The following is a 20,769-nucleotide window of genomic DNA, read 5'->3' as shown; positions in this document are numbered from 1 at the left end:
CTTCTGGATCTAGGTTTTAAGATCATGGCGGGAACATATATTGGGCTGGAGCTTTCAGGTGGGGAGATTAAGAGTTGTTCTGTTTATTTACTCATTCGAAAATATGTATTGGAGGACCTACTGTGTGCCCGGCACTATGCTGACCTCACAAGGAATGTACCAATTCCCTGCCCTCCCACACCCTCCTGGTCATCCAGCACATCATGTACCCGACCAGGTTACCCACCAGCTCACCAAATCCCCTGGGATTGACAGGACCAAGTGTTCTGGGGTGTCAGGTTCTCCCCACTCCTCCCCCTGAGACCAGCTGGCCTGATGACTGCCTCGCCAGGCCTCCCAGGGAGTAGGCAGCCTCCACGAGTGGCCGTGTGTCCCTGGGTGCTAATCCCTCCCCCTCCTCCTCCTGGACAGGCACACGCAGAACTTGCACAATGGTGACCTGTGTCGCCACCAGGGTCCATGCCCTCACAACTATCAGCTGACCCTCGCCTGCTGTATGACCTTGGTGGGGAGGGTGCATTCCAGAACCCACCACTCCCGGGAGATGTCATCCTACAACCACCACTTTGCACGGCAACTCTTATGTGCCCAAGGCTCCCAGGGAACAAAAATCAAGACCTCTGGGAGAATCCCATCCACACCCCGTCCTCCCCACCCCACGCTCCTGCTCTCCCCGCCAGCAGCAGATGAATCCACCGAGATTTTTGGAGTTAAGTCTTCCCGGGAAACTCAAGAAAAGACAGTGAATTGCAGATCACAGACACTGTCATCTTCACACCATCCTCAAGGAGACCAAGGGAGGAACAAAAAGCCCCCTGGATCGGTGGGGAGAGCAAGGTCCATGTGGCCGATGGGTCTTGCCAGCATGCACAGAGACTTGGAGGTGAGCTGGGTCTCAAACCCATACCTGTGACTTCTAGCTCAGGATTCCGTCTTGGCACCAGCTTCCTCCAACCGAAAGAGAGGCACATGATCAGGTAGCCTGCAGGCTGTCGGATAGAGAGGAATGATTACGAAAGGGGGTGTGTTCCAGGGTATTCTAATGAAGGACCTGAGGGTTTCTTGCACCCTCGGATCCTCCTCCTGATCATTCCAATTCTACCCCTTCCCAAAAGCTTCTAAGAGGTCCCCAGATCCCACACAGGAGCCAGGGTTGGAAAGATGAATCAGCCGGGGTTACACAAGGCTTTTCATGTTCCTAAATTTAAAACTGCAACGTGAACCTCGGGAAAACACTTAGGAGGATAACTGGGGCCAAAGAAAAAGCTTTGGAGGCCTCCCCAGGCCCCCCGGAGTGCCACAGAGGGAGGCAGTTCCAAGGTGTGACCAGAGAGTGGCTCCTGAAACCAACCGTGCAGACAAGCAGGAGAATTACCTGCCCACCCCCAGCCCTCTGCCCGCCTGCCCACCTGCCCTGCTCGTTGGAGCCACACTCTGCTTCCTGACCCAGGAAGCGCGGGGCGTTGTTCCTGATTCCAGGGTGAAAAGACAGAGACAGAGACAAAAGAGCCTCTTTAGCAGGGCTTGAGGCAAATCCCAGTACCTCCTGAAGGAAGAGCAAGTTCGATTTCCCTACAAACCCTTCCACAACAATTAAGTTATTTCTCAAGTTACTGAACACCAATATGAAATGTTCAGAGCAAGCATGAAGCCATACCTTACGAGGGTCTCACAGCTACTAGGTTGTATCCACCCATTCTGAATACACGTGTCACACACAACACACACAGGTGCAGAAAGTACAGGTGTGCCCATGTGCACAGCAGGATCCATAGCTCTTAGACCCTGTGGAGACATAAGGGCCCTAATACATATGTGAACGCACAACCACATGCACTGAGGCCCGTTCTTCCTGGTTGTGGGATGGGCACACAAACCTGCATATACACATGATGTGATCCAATGTGTGAGAATAAGAGGAAAAAAGACCCTAAGATGTGTGGACCACAGGGCCTTTGCATCACATTCAAACAACCAGGAACCTGGAAGAAGAGAAAGACTCAGGGGTGTCATGAGAAATGAGAGGCAAGTAGTTTTAGAGGTGAGGTCAGGATCAAGGATGAAAGGGATCATGAGGTCAGGGGCAAAGTACCAATCAAATATTTGTGTCTTTCTTCCACCCATAAGACACTCCGGCTTCTAGCCCACCAAAGCCCAAAATGGGCCCTAAATGAGGGTTCCCCTGGGCGAGGTCCATCTCACTGAGAAAGAGCAATCCCAGCCCCTGGTCCTTGGCACCACCAGAGTGCATCCCCCTCCCTCTCAGGCCCTACAGGGGTGTCCAGCAGCTGCTCTGAGAATAGGCACCTGGTGGGGAGGAGACGAGCCAAGTCCTCTAGGAGGCGAGAGCTTTGCCTGCCGAAGTCAGTTTGAGGCCTCCATTGGATGTCCGTGTCCTCATCTGTCAAAGGGACAGTAAAATCTGGGCCACTGGGCAGTGAGGACTTGGATAAAATGAGGAAATTCAGGTATAGAGCTTGGCCAGGGTCAAATTGTGCTTACATGCACGATTAATATTCCTATCATTGTTACCATCACTACATAGGCTGGCTTTTGCTGTTCTTCGCTCAACAGGGGGAGGAGGGGAGAACCAGAAGGAATCAGTCCTCGTAGGTCCTACCACTCAAGGGAAACCAAGGCACAGAGAGGGGAAGGGGCCGGGCAGAGCTGGGGGGGCACTTCCAGGTCCCTTGACCACCAGGGATCTACAGCAAGAGTGACCCTACAAGCCGAGCTGGGGAAGCTACTGCCTGCCAGTAATCTCCACATGGTGGCTGGAAGCTGCCATTTCCCAGGTGGGGAAACCAAGGCACAGGCCTCAAGGTCACCTGCCCATGATGCCAGAACCAAGTCCAGGATGGGACTGCAGCCAGTGCTGGCAAGTCTAAAAGGCCCTAATCCAGCTAACCCTAAGGCCCCATAGTCCCCCCAGTTGCCTGCTTCCCCCAGGAGACAGTGGCACTTTCTTTCTGTTGCCTACATGGTGCCTGTCTCTTTGTCTTGAGGGGTTCACTCCCTTCCCTTTTCTTTTTCCTCTCTTTCTTTCTTTTTTGCCCCCAAGTCAGAAGAATGAAGGAACAGCTCCTTGAATGGCATGTGGAAACAAAAGGGCTGCTGTCAGGCAGCCTGTGACCACCCCACCACCCAGAGCTGGGGGATATGGAAATGAGCTGGTGTCAATGCAAATGAGGCTCCTGGGTTATTTGCATGGAGCCAGCGGGGCGGGGCTGAGGTGGAGCAGGTGGGACCGGCTGCTGGGAATTCTTGGCAAGCTCCCCTGGGGGGCCTTTCTTCAAGGTACCTGGCTTCTCCAGGCCAGCCTCCCCTCTGAAAGTCCTGCCTGAATGCTCCAGCCTCTGCAGCATGAGATACCTGGACAGCTGTTGGGATTTTGTCATTACTATTTATGTAAATAATATTAATTTTCTATTTGTTACCTCATGGTACAAACACACGGCTGGCTGAATTTTTTTTTTTTATTATTATATTCAAAGGATACTATTGCTCTGACTTAACAAAGTTTTCCTGTGTGACAAATGAGTAAGAAAGATTACCATGGTAAGTTGTCATGGATAGAAAATATACAGAGGTATCCCGTCGGGGCCCTGGGCTAAGAGCCCCAGGAGAAGATTTTGATGTGGTTTGGGTAATGCTATGGTACAGGGAGTGGGGTGAGAGTGTTGGGACATCCCAGCAGTGCCAGGGTGGGACGGATAAGGGGTGAGCAGAGGAAGGATGGGGCAGAAGGATGGGTGGATGAGTGGAAGGAAAGAAGGAAAGGAAAGAGGAAGGGATGGGGGGAAGAGAGGACGGATGATATATGGATGGACGGATGATGGATGGATGGATAGATGGATGGATGGATGGATGGACGGATGGATGGATGGATAGATGGATGGATGGATGGACGGATGGATGGATGGATAGATGGATGGATGGATGGATGGCTAGGAGATGAAATGATAGAAGGATGGGTGGGTGGAGGGAAAGAAGGAAGGAAAAAAGGAATAAAGGCAAGGAGGAAGGTGAAAGGGGAGTGGAAGGTGTATTAGCTCACACTGCCAAGACAAAATACCATAGACTGTACGGCTTAAACAACAAAAATTTATTTTCGTGCAGTTCTGGAAGCTAGAAATCTAAGATCAAGGTTCCAACTGATTCAGTTTCCAATGAAACCTCTCTTCCTGGCTTATGGCTGCCTTCTTGTTGTGTCCTTGCATGGCCATTCCTCTGTATGTGTGCACGGAAAGGGGCGGGGAGAGCTCTCTGGTGTCTCTTCATACAAGGATACAACACCTATTCAATCAGGGCCCACTTTTATTACCTCATTTAACCTTAATGATTCCTCTAGAGTCCCCATCTCCAAATATAGTCACACTGGGAGTTGTAACTTCAATGCATGAATTTGGGAGGGGACACAAACATCCAGTCCACAGGTGAATGGGTGGATTTGTTTGTGGATGGGTAGACAATGAACCTAACATCCTTCTCTTATTTCTTCATTAATTCAACAAGCCTTTCTGAAGCATCTGCATAGAGGGCCAGGCTGGACACTGGGGCCAGGACAGGGAAGCAGGCAGGCATTGTCCCCACCACCACAAACTTTACAGAATATGTAGGCTATCCCTCAGCAGATGGCCTAGCAGAGAAGGGCCTGACTTCAGAGTCAAACATTCTGCCTTCAGATCCAGACCATGCGCTTGGGCTATGACACCTTGCCACTCACAGTGTTCAGTGGAAAATATATCCTCAGGAAGGTCATACTTTCTCCCTGAGTCTGGCTGCCATTGCAGACTCAGTGAATGGCCCTGGACACAGTCCCTGTCTGGGCTTCCATTTCCTCCTCTGTAAAATAAAGAGCTGGACAACAACCAGCTCCTTCCAACTACCCAGATTTCTTTTCTTTTTTCATGTTCCCTTTACCTCTGGTGAACTCAACAGAAAATCTAGAAATTTTATTTGCCCACTGCATAACTTAGCTCAGAACCATAATTCCATGGTTATGTCACAGCTATCAGCCAACACGAAATATGGCCGTCATCATGGCATCCATTGTCAAATATGGCCACCATCATGGCAGCCACTGTCAAATATGGCCACCATTAAGGAGAGAAGGGTTGTTTAATTTTAATTCTCTAACTTTCTGTGAGAGCCAGAGGCCCCTGTGATATGATCCTGAAACCGCTCCCTTTGCCTACCTCCAGTGAGTGTCCCTGTGCTCACAGCCTACACACAGAGCTTCTCATTTAACATATGAACTCAAACTCTCCCTGCTAACACCCCAGAAAGGAGATCAATTTATATCCTCATTGCCACATTGCCAGGCTTCTATACCCCACTGGGAAATCGATTTTCCCCAGCTTTCTGGAAGGTGAGCCATCTGAGAACATGGAAGCACTCACTAGTCAAGGACTCAGGCACCCTGAGATATAGTCCCAGCTCCGCAGCAGGCTACACATGGTCCCCACCCTAAACACATGACCAACCTGCCACGCAGCCTGGCCAGTGCCATCCGTGTCTGACTCTGGGGTTCAGTTTTATTATCAGACCTTTAGAAGATCAATCGAGGCAACAGCAAACAAGTCCTACATACTAACCTGGAGTCGGGGTAGGCCCCCCTAGACCGAACAGCACCTCACCTCTGACTCAGAGATTCCAACATTTATTTCTCAGAATGTAAACTCTGATCGCGTCCTCTCTGCTAAATTCTTGCTTTATCTGAAACCATTTCTCTAGAGCTGAGACAGAGAGAAAAACAACTTCTGAAGAACTCCCAAGCCTTCTCAGCAACCAGCAACACTCCGAGGCCCTAGGGGCCAAGTCATACCTTTGCCCTCCTTCAGTGGCTGAGGTGAATAGCAGAGGCTGGCAGAGGCCCAAGGAAAGGACAAGCCCAGAAACAGGTGACAGCCCATTTGTTTGGCCCATGGCGGGCAAGAAAGGAGGACCAGGGACAGATCTCTCTTACTGTCAGGCCAGGACAGAGCTGGGGAGAGGGCTGCTCCCTGTGTCTGTGTTTGCCCCTTGAGGTTTGGTCCCACCAGGATCCCCCGTGGCTTATCACCACCAAATTCTGAGAGTGATGGAGTCAGGAAGCTTCCCCAGTGGTGAGCAGGAGAAGAAATCTATACCTACCTCACTGCTATTAGCATATTAACTCATCTAACGTTAACTGGGGTGTAGTAAGGCTTATTTTGGATTCAGACAGCTCTGGGTTCAAGCACAACTTTGCTACTTAATGACCCTGGGAGTGCTTTGCCTCTCTGAACCTTCATTTTTTGTGATCTGTGAAATGGGTACAAGATCATTCCCCTTGGTAAGATGAATTAAGCAATCCCTGTGGGCCCAGAAAATATTGCTTCATATGCCCATCCGAACAACCCCAACCAGTTGGTTCCTTTTTTATTATCCCCATTTCAAGATGAGAGGCCTGAGTGATGGAACAAGAAATAACACCTATGATTATCCAGCGTGGGATTCGAACTTAGGTCAGTCTGAATCCGAGTCCCAGCGGGTACCCCTACCTGCCAACTACTCCCCTGAATCCCAGGCAAGGACACATAGCACGGGCCTTGGAGATGGAGATACAGGAGTCTTAAGATGGGGCTCTGCTGGGCAACTTGGGCAGGTTCCTCGATGGCTCTGGGCCTCCTTGGCCCTCCCTGTGAAATGGAGGAATGAGTTGCTCCTGGGCATGAGGGTTAGACCAATCCCTCGTAAGCACCCAGCTCATGCTAGGCAAAGAGCGCCTTTCTTCCACCTTGCCCCACTGCCTGTAGCCCCCCCCCCCAGCCCCTGCTGCTGACACCCCCACCCTGATTCCTTGGGCCTCTCGATCAGCGCGCAGCAAAGCCACTGCCAAAACAACAGAGCCACATTCTGCCCCTCACCTCCCAGAGCGCCCATGACATGCATTAACTCGGCAGTCCTGGGGACAACTTATTCCTGCTTCAGAGAGGGCAAGGAGGAACCACTGTTGAGGGGACAGGGCTTGCCACATAGCTAGTGAGCAGCTGGCCTAGGACATGACCCCACACATGCCACCACACATGCACTGCGGCCTCCATGACTGGACAGTTGCTGACATTCAAGTGACCCTCAGAAACCACATGCAGGTCCCCCGCCAGGAACCTGAACTAGCTCTTAGAGACTATTCCACCGAGAGCCCATTTTATGGCTTTGGAAACTGAGGTCTCCAGATGCTCAAATGTGCTTATAGAGCTCCTTTACTATGTCAGGCTCTGGGAATCAATGAGGTCAAAACACAGGAGGATCCCCCCCCCCTTTTTTTTTAAGATTTTATTTATTTACTTGACAGAAACAGAGAAAGAGAGAGAGCACAAGCAGGGGGAGCAACACGGAGAGGGAGAGGCAGAGGCAGGCTCCCCACTGAGCAGGGGACCCAACTCCAGGCTCAATCCCAGCACCTTGGGATCATGACCTGAGCGGAAGGCAGGTGCTTACCTGGATGCCTCCAGGAGGATCCTCACTTTCAAGGTCACATGGGGAGGGAATTGGGCCAGTCCAGGCTGCCCTAACTTCCAGCCAAGACCAACAGGGCTTGTGGGTTGCTGGAATCCAGCTGCTCCACACCCCCATCTCATCCCCTGCCCCAGGTGTAGCAGACATGGTCCCTTTTCCATGGTTCTTTGTCTCTGCCCCTGCCCAGCCCACTTGCCGTCAATCCCCCTGTCAGTGACGGGACAGCTGGACCATCTCCCGGCTCTGGACGTGCCCCATGGAGACAGTTACACTTCTGGGGGTAATTACTGCCCGGCCATCTCCACTGGCTTCTTCAAATGGATTTCCTGGTGATTTAAGGTCTTATTCATATTCTATCAATAAATGAAGTTCTCAGGCCCACATTTAGAGCAAGCAGTCCTGAGCATCTGGAAGGTGAAAAAAAAAAAAAAAAAAATCTCATCGCTAAACTGCAATGTCTTGTCGAATAGGATTCTGTGACTTACAGTTCTCTCCTCTTCGCTGCACTTGAATATTAAATGTTGTATTAATAGCTCACTCTTAATTATCCATGAGTAATGTACTACGGCTTGGAAATTAATGAAGGGAAGGACCCAAACGAGAATATTTCCCACTCCTCTGGGTGCCGCAGGGCTGATGGGAGGCAGGAGATTTGCATACGATTTGCATGAGATGCTCTGGGTTTGGTGGCCCTGGTTGGGTGGGTGGAAGGAAGACATGGGGGCTCAAATGTGGGAGTGGAGGGGCTGGGGTTGACCTGGCCATTTTCCAGCACTTTCCCAAGAGAGAACTCACCTCTCTCGTTTCTACCTCCCAGCTGTTGCCCATACTAGGTCCCCTGCCAGCTATGCCCACCTACCTACCTCTATAAGTAGAACAGAATGTATCACAATAGCTGCCATTTCAGGGCAATTTCACACTAAGACACATAAAAAATGTGCTTACATACCTAGCACACATGTACAAACCCAAGTGTCCATGCACACTAATTTTCTCTCTCTCTCTCCCCCCCCCCCTCTCTCTCTCACACACACACACACACACACACACACACACACACATGCTACTTTTGAATTATTTCAGAAAACTACCTGGAGTTTCCTTAAAAAGTTAGACCTAGACCTATCATACGATCTAGCAACTCCTCTCCTAGGAATACACCCAAGAGAAATGAGAACACAAGGAGGTACAAAATTGCTCATAGAAGCATTATTCTTGACAGTCAAAAGGTGAAAATGATCCAAATGTCCATCCACTAATGAATGGTAGGTAAATGTGGTGTGGGGGAACCTGGGTGGCTCAGGTGTCTGCCTTCAGCTCAGTTCATGATCCCAGGGTCCTGGGATGGAGACCCTCATCACACTGGGCTCCCTGTTCAGCCGGGAGTCCACTTCTCCCTCCCCTTCCCAGCACTCTCTCACTGTTTCCCTCTCTCTCTCTCTCTCCAATGAATAAATAAAATCTTCAAAAAAAATAAATAAGTGTGGTCTGTCCATGCAATGGAATATTTTTCAGCCATAAAAAGGAATGATCCTCTGATCCACGTTACAACCTTGCACACTAGGCTACTGCAAGAAAGAAGGCAGTCACAGGAGACCACATAGTGTATGGCTTCATTTCGATGAGGAGTTCAGAATCTGCAACTCTACAGAAACAAAGTAGATTGGAAGTTGCCAGAAACTGGCGTAGAGTTGGGGAAAGGATGAAGGGCCTGGGGACTAAGAGCTAAGGGTACAAGTTTTCTTCTTGAGATGATGAAAATGTTCAAAAATTCATTGTGGTGATGGCTGCATGACTCTTGAATATAGGGAAAACCACTGAACTGCACACTTCAAATGGGTGAATCATATGGTATGTGAACCCTATCTCAATAAAGCAGTTACCAAAAAACACCCACATGTTACACACTGTCCCATCTGGGATTTGGCACTCGCTCTTCCCAATGGTGGGAACACTGTTCCCCACACCCCTTCCTCTGAGCAATGGCAAGCATCCTCTTGGGGGCTGAGAAGCCAAGCATAGGGTGACACATGTGGGGTCGGCAGAGAGCTGTCCTAGAGACCACAGGTACCCCTGATGGGCTGGCTGGATGGGTAGCCCTGGGTAGATCCAGGGCTAGTGACTTCATGGCCCCGAGTGTCTTGTCGAAACTAAGCATGTTCAGTAGATATAAGCCAGCAGCTCTGAGAAGAAGACACTTAATTCAGGCTCTGACCTCAACGGGGTGCCCAGCGAGTTGTGGTCATCAGGCCACCTCTCTTGTCATGATGCTGAGGTCAGAGGGTTGCTGGGAGTCTGGGCGAAGCAGGATACAGGCAGCCTAGCCCTGGGGGATGCCCAGAGCAGGGGTAACACTGGGGCCCAGTGGGGCAGGCAAGCCCTTGGCCAGGCCAGGGAAGGGATTTGCTGTTCCCCACCAACTGGAAGTTGGTGGTCCCCAATCTCCATAGGTGCAAGGGGGCCTTGGTCTATGGCTGTGCAACCCCGGGGTAGGGGGGAAAGGAAGCCGGAAGGGTCGGGCTGGGAGGGATCCTGTCGGAGCCACGCACTGGAAGGTTGGACCTTCAAAGCTCAGCAGACCTCTAGCCACGGCCCCATGGCAACCCCATGACCTTTAAGAACTGGAATTCGGTCACGTTCCTCCCATGCTTAAACCCTCTGCTCACCTCTGACCACGGACTTTGAGACTGTGCCCTGGCCCTGGCTCCCCCTGCTCTTTCCCTCGTTCATGCCAAGCCAGCATCGCCTCTCGCCTTCTCATTTCTCTCATCCCTTAAGCCTCAGCTCAGAGGTCAGCCCCCAGGGCCCCCACTTTTCCATCCACTCCGCTTTTCCCCACCCCACCCCGTCTTCAGCTGCGATCGCCCCCAGTCTCGGTCTGTAAACAAGCACTTGTCTGGGTGACCTGGATTTCACAGCTTCCCTTGTAGAACAGAAGCTTCGGGAGAGCAGAGACCAAGCCTGTCTGATCTGGCCTTGATTCCTTGGGGCTGAGCACAGTTCCTGGCATAGAGACGGTGCCCACTAATGATCGTCTGATAAATGTACAAGGCAGAGGGCCTGGACCTGCCCCGGGTCTGCTCCTGATTTGCTGGGGGGACGTTTGTTGAACAGATCACACCTTCTCTCTAGATGATAAGCCGATCCTTTTCAGACTGAGGATTCTTCTTGATCAAAATTGTAGGTGGTCCCCAATATCTAAAGCAGCCAATCACAGAGCTGTTCGGGCTCAGAGTGGGTAGCTTCCCTACAAAACTGTGGGGTTCCTCAGACCCCAGGAACTGGTTATGTCGACTGAGGATTCCCACACTTGGAATTTTCCACTGCTGTGTTGACATCTATGTGGATTCTTATTGACGTGAGGTACAGCTAGCAAGTTATAAGATTAAAGAGCCAGTATGATTTCAACCACGTAAAGAGAAAAACAGAGGGCAAAATCTCCACAAGGAACTACAGCCAGATGTCAACCTTGACTGCTCTGATGGTAGAAATGGGGGGCAAGAGGGGGAGCTCTTCTGTTCCTTCATACTTTTATCATTTTTCAAATTTTCCACAATGAATAGTTCTTTGTTCGCCAGAGTGAAAAAGTTACCTTTTTTAAAAAATCCTAAAAACATCTGAGAATGGAAAGCTAGATAATTTCTCAAGGTTCCTCCAAGTCTGGAAAACGCAGTGTGGAACTTGAGCAGATGACAGGAGGGACTCGGGTCCTTTTGTAAATGAAGGAAGGAGGAGAGGCCAATGGGGGAGTTTCAGAGAGTATGGTAGACCAGTAGGCGTGGGGGGGACTCGGACACCTAAGCCTTCACTGTTCCTTATTTGAGGACTCCAGAGTCCTCTTTGTCTTGGTTACAGGCTTCTAGTCTCATTTACTCACTCACTCACCGAATTCACAATTACACAGCATCCCTCCATCTTAATGGTGTCATCTGTGAAACAGGAACAGTTCAAAGGGCGCCCGGGTGGCTCAGCCGGTTAAGCAACTGCCTTCAGCTCATGCCATGATCTTGGGGTCCTGGGATCAAGACCCGTGTCCAGCTCACCGTTCAATGGGGAGTCTGCTTCTCCCTCTCCCTCTTCCCCTCCCCACCCCCGGTCTAGCTCTCTCTAATAGATAAATACAATCTTTAAAAAAAAAAAAAAAATAGGGACAGCTCTAGAATCCACCTCTAAGATTCACTGTGAGAAATCACAGAGGCCCAAACAGAGGAATTTCCTAAGGTACCTGGCACTGAATAGATTCAAAATCTATGCATTAAAATGAAGACAAAAAATAGAGAGAAAGAGACGCCTCGCCCCACCACTGCGGACAAACCCAGACAACATTTGGGGTTCATTTCCTCCAGAAGTTTTTCTTGGCACAGATTTAGAGAGAGAGATAAAATAATTTTTTTACAAGAATTGAGATTGCATTAGAATTCTATTTTGTGACTTGATTTTTATTTTCATGTCATGGCCTGAAAATGTTAATGTCAGTAAAGTTTTCTTTATTTTCATGTCATGGCCTGAAAATGTTAATGTCAGTAAAGTTTCCTCGAAACCCTGATTTTCGTGGCTGAACTGTATTTCAGCCTTCAGCCATATATAATTTATTGGGGCAATATTAGGAAAAATCAGTGAATAATAAGCAATCATTTAAAAAAGGCCGCCAGGGGCGCCTGGGTGGCTCAGTGGGTTAAGCCGCTGCCTTCGGCTCAGGTCATGGTCTCAGGGTCCTGGGATCGAGCCCCGCATCGGGCTCTCTGCTCAGCAGGGAGTCTGCTTCCTCCTCTCTCTCTGCCTGCCTCTCCGCCTGCTTGTGATCTCTCTCTGTCAAATAAATAAAATTTAATTTAATTTAATTTAATTTAATTTTTAAAAAGGCAGCCAAAGAAGTAACAGTGGTTGTTTTGGTGTTGGTCATTTCGTTTGTTGTTATCTGCTCACTACAAATGTTGATAAATCTTTGTCCACAAGGGACAAATGCTTTAGGATTTCCGAGGGATGGGCGCCTGGGCAGTTCAGTTGTTAAGCATCTACCTTCCGCTTAAGTCATGATCTTGAGGTCCCGAGATCTATCCTTACTTCAGGCTCCCTGCTCAGTGGGGCGTCTGCTTCTCTCCCTCCTTCTGCCTCTCCGCACCAGCCATGCATGTATCTCGCTCACTCTCCTCTCTCAAATAAATAACCTTAACAAAAAAAGGGGGGCGGGATTTCCAAGAGAATTAATCTCCAATGCCGAGACCATGGGGACAGTCATTTGGGGGCTTTTTTCTTTAAAAAAGTACCCCAAATCCCAAGAGTTGCGCCCTAACCCTATCACTGAATCCCTGCAGCAACTCTGTGAGTTGGGCACGATTTCCTCCATTTCCCAGATGAGGAAACTGAGGCCCACAAAACTGCATTGATCTCCTTTCTCATCTTAGTTACTTCCATGGAGAAGCACAATTTTAGCGAGCTGCCCTCCTGCTGGTTCTTCGTGAGAAAGTCTGTTTGCCCACACCACGGCCAACACTGGCTCTCACGATCTAGGTCAGTGAGTTAGTGCTGCATGACAAGCCACCCCAAAAACTCACCCCCAAAACTGGCTTAAAACAGCAAGCATTTATGATTGTTCCTGCGTCTACACAGGTCAGCGAGGCGGGGCTCCTGCCAGTTGCGTATACATCTTTGGGTGCCTCCCCTGATCGTGACGCGGTGCTGTCATATGTCCGGGCTGGGTCTCTGCTCCACCGGGACTCTCATGTTCCCGCCGGCCGGCCCAGGCTTGTTCCCATGGTGGCAGCACGGTTTAGACGGAACAAGCTAATGCTCCCGCCGTCGCTCCGAGGCCGCAGGGCGGCACATCCGCCATCTCTTATTGGCCAAAACAAGTCACATGACTGAATCTGGATTCCGGAAGTGGGAACCAAACGTCCTTTTGATGGGAAGGACTGGGAAGCCATATTGCAAAACGTACAGGGAGAGTAAGAGTATTGAGAAAATTTGTGTGATTCCTGTATCATCCTTTTAAATGATATTTTAAAATACTTTTTACAATTTCTTAACAACAAGAGCAACAAATACATCGTCATGCGTATTTACAGGTCACCTACTACTGAGGCTACCCTCTTCCCCTTTCATCTTTCTTCCCTCTTTCATCTGTTCATCGGCCCTTCCTCAGTGGGCTCGACATACCCAGACACTAGTTTCTACACCCGCCCCGGCCCACCCTCCCCTTGGAAGTCCTGCTCCTGCCCCTTCTGGAAACCAGCCGTCAGCCCCACACATCAACTCCCCCTTCCCATAATGAATAGCTCAGGAGCCTGCAGGAGAGAGAGCCATGCCCGCCCACCGCCCGCACTCCCCCCTGGGCAAGCCCCGTGATGACACCATCCATCACTGCCACCCTCGATGGCTGGGTGCCCCAGGCCTGGCCAAGGAGGGGAGGAAACACTGCCCACAGCTCAGTGGAGCCCTTAATGATTACGTCAAGTGGCAAGCCATTTATTAGTCTCTTTAGCAGCCAAAAAAAATAAGGCCTGAGAAGCCAGCAAGCACATTGGGGGGACTGTGGTTTTATTTTTTATGAGTGCTTCAAGCCTCAGACACTGGGAGGGATGCGGGTGGGAGTAGGCCAACCTTGGAGCGGAGGGCCCCCTGTGGGCAGGAGTTCTGGGCTCCCAGCCTGCCTCTGCAGAGGGACCATGGGTACATAGTGGCCTGTCCAAGGTCAGACAGCCAGGTCTAGCTTGGGTCCTTCCACAGGGCAACTGGCTTCTCCCTTTGCCTCTGTGTTAACAGCTCCTGTGTTCTATGGTAAATGGCCTTGGACTCCTCTCTGGATTTTGGTCCGTGGAAATTAGACCTGAGAAGGCATGGTGGGGGAGAAATAAAGGGCGCTCTGGAGTGCATGAAAATTCCAGGGTGCTCGTCCCCTCGTTTAACTCCCTGAGCCTCTGGGAAGCTCATCTAGGAAATGGACATGGTCAGGGTTCACTGATGTGTGATCTCTGCAGTCCCACGAGGCTCTGGGTGGGCGGTGGCAGGGCAGAGTGGGTGCTCCTGAGTGCAGGGTCCTGCACCAGTTTTCACATTTCTCTGTTACCCTCTTAAAATTTTTAGCAATTTTATCTTGAAAACTGTGTTTCGTAAGGGAAGCCTGATGGGACAGTGGGAGCATAGCATGCAGGCGGGCAGACAAGACAGGCAGAAGGAAAGAAAAGACTTTATACTTTAATACCTTTATGGGCACTATTGCTGCTTTTTGAACAAGGAGCCCTGTGGTTTTTATTTTTGTACTGAGCTCCACCAATCACTGGGTTCCCAGGAGGCTTCCTGAAGGGGCTTCCTGTGCTGGTCAAGGACTCCATCTCCCCTTTCCATCCACCATTCCTGACCTCCCTTAGAGCCCTAGGGCTGTTACCCCAGGTGATACCTCCTCCTGCCACCTCCAGACAAGTATCGGGTCTTTGCCTTCCACCTCTTTCTCTTCCCTGCTCATGCCCAGTCCCCTTCTTACTGTTCTTCTGGGTCATATCCCTCACCTCGGGGCCCCCCCACCTGTCCCCACTAAAGTGCCAAGTCAGACCACAGGACTCCTTCTGTGGCTGTCCAAACTGAGCCACAACCTCCCACTCTGGGCTTCAGACGTTCCCCACCCGCCTCTGACTCATGGTTCTCCAGGTCCAGTTGCCCTTTATTCTCAATACTTTCTCACCAACCCATGTTTATTGAGCATGTACTGTTCACCAGGCCCCACGCTAAGCACCCTATGTGGATTATCTGGGGGTCATCTTCACCTTCATCCCATGATGGAAGAACTGTGAAGGTCTTCAGCTTACAGATGTAGAAATGGAGGCACGGAGCAGTTCATTCCCTTGCTAAAGGTCACACAGCAAGTGGCGGAGCCTGGATTTGACCCTACAGGTCAGCTCTAGCGCCCACACCCTTAACCATCTCAGAACTCCTCCAGATCTTCGCACAAACCAACCCTCCTCCAGGAATGCCCTCCTTAAAGGACCTAACCTGCCCTTAGTACTCCAAAAATCTTTGCCAAGTCAATGAGTGAGTGAATAATTGTGTCCCTTGTTGGCTGTGTGGCTTTGGGTCAATCGCTCCCCCTTTCTGGGTTTCCATGTCCTCTTGCATCTATAGAGAGTGAGCTCAGACAATCCCTGAGCAAAGAGAGGCTAGGATTTACTAGGATTGGCTGCAGCTGCTGGGAGGGAGCAAGACAGAGGTAGCCGCCCCTGGGGGACAAGATTATATCTGGGCCATGACTAAGCGTGCTGAGCCCTGTCCCATCTGTCTGTCCAAGTCTGTCACCGTGGGGAGGGGGTGGGGAGCTATGTCCCTGATCTCCAGCCCCATGTAACACTTCCTCCCAAAAGGCTAAAGTTGACCGCTCAGGCTACCTGCTTCTCCATTCAACAGTCCCACACAGGACTGCAGCTCCTCTAGGACTCACACCCTTCCTTCCTGGGCAGGAAGAGCTAGGAGGAGCCCTGGGCTGATCCAAGCTCCCCTCACTGTGACCTTGAGAAAATCCTTTGTGTAGCCATCAAGCAGATGTCCACTGTTCCACTAATCCTCCTATAACCAGTGCCAGGTTCTGGGCCAGACTCTGGGCCCATTATTTCCTTGAACTTGCCCCATAACCCTGTGACCTGTGTGACCATGTTAGATCCATTTCACAGAGAGGGAGACCGGAACGTGGAGAAGGTCAGGACCACCCGAGGATCACACAGAGGTTGTGGCTTGAACCACCGGGCTTCACTGCCAGCCTCGTGCCAGCACTGGGGGACACTGGCAGCCAATGGTTAAGCCAGCGCCCACCCTCAGAAGGCGTCCATGAGAGAGTGCAGACATACATGTGACTCTTGTCACTCCTCACCAAGGCCAAAGGCCCCACCTGGAGCCCAGCCACTGGCAAAAGGAGACAAACAGGTGACCATTTCCCCGCTCACCCACCCTCAGCAAGCACTTGACTTCATCTCCCCTTCAAGGTGAAGCTGCATGACTTTAGCACAGTCTTCTTAACTCTCTAGGCTGCCTTTTTCTCATTCATTAATAGCCCTGGCCAAGGCAGTTAACCATGTGGCTTATTTGGCTGGAGCCTCAGAACTATCCATAGAGGTTGGAAGATGACTCCCATTACCCTGATGTGGAGACTGAGGTTCAGAGAACGGGCAACTGGGGAACTAAGGTCAGGAAGTGCATCTGGAGTCAAACAGAGGATGTAGATGTCTACAGGGCGAGGGTGTTGCCGGCCCAGACCTGAGGCGGGGCCAGCCAGGAGGAAGGGACTATAACCCTTTCCTGGCCATGCTCCTCCCTCTTTCTCCAGCCTCCCCACTCCCCCACTCCTGAGGCCTCCAAACAAAGATGCCTTTATCCAGACCTTAGCCACATTCCTCAGTGACACATGAGGACAAAGGCGGGGGCCACCAGCAGCGACAGGAAAGCCCTGCCGTCCCAAACCAGTTTACAGCCTTCCCACGCCCCGCCCCCACCAGCAGGGCCTCCCCAGGGCCTCCAGCCCAGCCCAGCCTGGGGGTGGGGTGGAGCTCTGGGAGGAAGCCTGTCAACCCTGCCTCTCCTGCCCCTTTGGAGCTGGGTTCTTCTACCTGGTGAGGAGACAAGCCTCAGGCAGCCTGGGGCCTAGGCTCAATCTCCACCTCACCAGGCCTCAGTTTCCTTGTCTGTAAAATGGGGATGGATGTAAAATGGGGAAGACTTAGTGAGACAATGCATCTGGGGAAGGTGATGGATAAGTTGCTGGCTTCCCCATTTCTGTCCATTTTCAGTTGCCTTTGGTGCCTCAGAATGCCATTCTCAGCACTTTGCACCTGCTATTCCTTTCCCTTGACCCTAAACACTCCCTCCCCTCACCCTCTCCCCATCTTCTCCTGCAGGCGTTTTGTCAAACACCCCCTCCTCCAGGCAGCCTGCCCTGACAACCAATACCCCAGGCTGATTTAGGAGCCCCCTGAGGGCTCCCACATGCCCTGTGGGTCCCCATCACAGCCCCCAACACCCTGAATTATCAGAGCCTCCTGACCTGCTGTCACCCCCACCAGGCTCAGAGCCCCTCAGGGCAAGTCCACAGCTGCGCCTGTGGGGCAAGTGGGTAGATGGGTGGGTAAGGGAGGGGGAGGTGAAGTAACGGATGAGTACAAGGCCCTGCTATACCCAGAAAGGAAGGAAGAAAAAAGGCAGGCTGAGGCCCCTGGGAGGGGAGGGAAGGGCACAGCCAGGTGTCTTTCCAGCCCAACAGAGGGTTGGGGGTCTCTGAAGCTAAAGCTGGCGCCTTAATCCCACCCCATCCCCATTCTTCGCCTCACCAAAAATAAGGAGGCTGAGGCTACAAGATTTCCATGAATATAAGAAGTACAAGAACCTCTCTCCTCCCCCACCCCAACCCAGCCCTGCTCACCGCCCCCTCAGGAGAATGAGCCCCTCCTGACAGCCAGAGCCCTCCAACCAAATCCATACAATTTGGTGCCCAGACATTGCTAATGAACCACTTAATCACATTTCTGTGTTCCTTCCCAGAGCACCTACTGTGTCCCAGGCAAGACTGAAAGCACATAGAAAGTTCCGGTGTCCCCAGGAATTCACAACCTGGACACCCAATGTGAGAGAGGGCCTTTGAGATGATCTGACCAGAGAGGGGCAAATACTGGCCTGAGGTCTTACAGCAGAGTAGGGCAAAGTGAGAATCAGGACCCAGGGTTCTAGACTCCTGGCTCATTGTGCCCCCTTCTCTACTATGTAGGTCCAGGTGGGAAGGGAGGCCATGGGGCAGAGACCAAGAGAAATGTGGGTTGGAGGAAAAGGAGGAAGGAAGAGAGGTTCCCAGCACCTGGTGCATGCCAAGTCCATGCCAGGCATGTCTCTCTCATCCAGGATGTCAGGAAACCTCCCAGCCCCCCTTTGAAGCTGGTTTGATCATCCCCACCAAGTAGATAAAGAAGCTGAGGCACAGGCAGGAGGGTTGGCCCTGGGATTCAAGCCTAAGTCTATTGAACTGCAGAGCCTGTCCTTTTCACAGCAGAGGTTGCCCATGGGTTCATTCCTAAAGACCAGAACCGAAGGTGCTAGAATGCAGGAGCTTGGCTCCAGTGTTTCACAGCAGTTAAGGAAAGGGAGAGATGGCCCTTCAAGTGCTGCAATGCACACCCCTCCCGCCCTTGTGTGTCTTCACATGGGGCACAGGCCTGGGTGAGTCTAGAGTCGCCTCTCCCAGGAAGCACGGCTGTCCTTCCCGGAGTCCCCAGAGTGACCACAGGACCACTGCCAGCTCCAGCTCCAGCTCCAGCCCCAGACGATCTTCAGCTCTGATGGGCGGCTCTGAGGAGCCCGCTGGCCATTCAGCTGGACATAAAGGCTGCGTCTAAAAACAAACAAACGACTTCCGGGGCAGAGGGCAGGGAAGTGGTTCCAGCGGGGTGTTTGGGCAGCACGTCGGCCATTCAATCAGACCCGCTGGGCTGTGAGGGGAACGGCAGAGAATCAATCATGGGCTGTATGTGTTTGCAGAAGGACGTGTGTGGCTGTGACAGCAGCGGGAGCCCCAGGGGAGGCCCCCTGGGGACACGTGTCCACCACCTGGGCTCCCACCCCTGCTGAGCCCCAGAGGGAACTGCTGAAATACAGAATCCCAGGCCCTGGGCCCCATCCCCACAGCCAAATTGCCAAAGTTGGGATCCAAGACTCTGTAGTTTCTTTGAGTCCCACAGATACTTCTGGGGAGCCACCAGGCTTGGGGACACCAAGCAAAGTCCTAAGGGTGGAATGCAGAGGAAGAGGGTGGTTTAGAGAGGATGGATTGGGGGGGGGGGGGGTTCATCCACAGGACGAACCAGGAAACTTTGTCTTCAGGAGACCTGACTGTGTGCATGCTTCCAGACCATCCTACTCTCACCCAGAAGGCATGGCCACTCCACAAACACAGTCCAACAGCTTCTCTCTTCTCTGCCACTAACACATAGTAGGTGCTCAATAAACACCTGTGAAATGAATGAATGAAACCTGTCTTGGTTTTTCTCTGTCCTTTTTCCTGTCTCTCTATCTCTTCTCATCTGTGCTGCATGTTCCCCTTTCTCTCCACCTCCGTCTCTGCCTCCAGCATGGCATTGGGCACCTAGCAGGGGCTCAGTGAATATTTGTCAGGTGCATACAAGTGGGATGCTCTTCCTTGGCTTTCTCTCTTGCCCCTGTCCCTCTCATTCTGTCTCCCCAGCCATTCTTGCTTCTCGGTGTCCCTGCATACCCACCCACACCCTCCCCAGATCCACCTGCAGTTGCTGGAACCACCCACCCTCCAGTCAGGTTCAGGGACGCTCTACAAGTTCAGAAAGGAGTAATGGGGATGCAGCAGGAAAGCTGCCCCATCCCTGCCTGCACCCCTCCCCCAAAGCCATAAGCATACTTCCTGCTCCTCAGGCTTCTGGGCTTCCATCTTGCATGTCTTTATTCCAAGCAAGCTCTCCTTCCTGGAACCGGAGATGGCAGTCCTGTTCTACAGCCCCAATGCCTTCCTCTGCCCAGGGTCTGCAAACAGAAAACTATGGAACCAAAACACTCAACACACAGATGGGGAGATAAAGCAGGGAAGCCTGCACTGCCCAGGGTCACCCAGAAAGTCTATGGCAGCCATTAGGACCTGGGGCTTGGGGTGTTTTTATCTCCCAAAGGGCAGCTTAGAACCTTAGGACTGGCAGAGGGGACCCATTTTTCCAAGTCCACCACACCTCCACTCCCAACCACCATTTATTTATAGCTAAGGACATTGAGCCCCAGAAAGATTAGGTGACCTGCCTGGGGCCACATGAGGATCACAATTCAGGTTTTATGACACAACCCTGACATCCCAGATGGCTCAGGAGGTGTTGGGATTATAGGCAAGGAACAACTGGTCAATCAAGAGTTAAGTCCTTAATATACTGGCCTCATGTCATAAGTGATTTTAACTGAACTTCGTTAAAATGAGTCAAGGTCAACTTAACTAACCATATCCCTCCCCACCCCCCATCCCCACAATGAGGCAGGTTATATACAATAAGCACATCCCCCAGCCCCATCAGCTCTCCGGCAATTCAAAAAGAAATAAGAGATCTGGCTTTTTTTTTTTTTCATCTCTACCAAAGTAGAACCTACATGCGCAAAAAGGCATACATTGTAAGTCTACAGCTCCAAAAAGCTTCACAAAGTGCACATACCCATATAACCAGCTCCCAGAAGTCCCCTCTCCTACCCTGTCCTAGTCACTGTCCCCCAGGGGAACTGCTATCCTGACTTAACTAACCAGAAATCATTTCCACC

At 51.4% G+C, this 20,769-nt stretch overlaps 1 long non-coding RNA gene across 1 annotated transcript; it reads right to left on the bottom strand.

The window, feature by feature from the left end:
* Nucleotides 1-18,393: 18,393 nt before the first annotated feature.
* Nucleotides 18,394-20,203, bottom strand: LOC131811775 (uncharacterized). Its single transcript, XR_009346108.1, has 3 exons — nucleotides 20,111-20,203; nucleotides 19,877-19,998; nucleotides 18,394-19,454 (listed from the first exon to the last, which is right to left on the bottom strand). It is a non-coding gene; the product is annotated as an uncharacterized LOC131811775 (long non-coding RNA).
* Nucleotides 20,204-20,769: the final 566 nt, after the last annotated feature.

Source organism: Mustela lutreola, chromosome 11 (assembly GCF_030435805.1).
Source record: "Mustela lutreola isolate mMusLut2 chromosome 11, mMusLut2.pri, whole genome shotgun sequence".
NCBI classification, from domain to species: Eukaryota; Metazoa; Chordata; class Mammalia; order Carnivora; family Mustelidae; genus Mustela; species Mustela lutreola.
The sequence above is the reverse complement of the archived record's forward strand: the minus strand, read 5'-3'. Positions and strand labels throughout refer to the sequence as shown.